The following is a 237-nucleotide window of genomic DNA, read 5'->3' as shown; positions in this document are numbered from 1 at the left end:
TTCTACAACTGCCGTTAAATATCGGTTTTGAATTTCAGCGGAGAAACTAAAATCGCGCCATCATCCTTAAGAGCTGACATGGCGGTGCACTTGGCCAAGATCAACACTTTTATGTCAGGTTTAATATATTATAAACACTTTCAGTTCTCGGGTCTGCGGAACGTGACGTGTCCAACATCATTACGGACAAACGCACAAACACAAGAATTCGAGGCATTCGGGCGCATCTTTACTGAT

This window comes from Penaeus monodon, chromosome 23 (genome assembly GCF_015228065.2).
Source record: "Penaeus monodon isolate SGIC_2016 chromosome 23, NSTDA_Pmon_1, whole genome shotgun sequence".
Classification (NCBI taxonomy): domain Eukaryota; kingdom Metazoa; phylum Arthropoda; class Malacostraca; order Decapoda; family Penaeidae; genus Penaeus; species Penaeus monodon.
Note: the sequence above shows the minus strand (reverse complement) of the source record.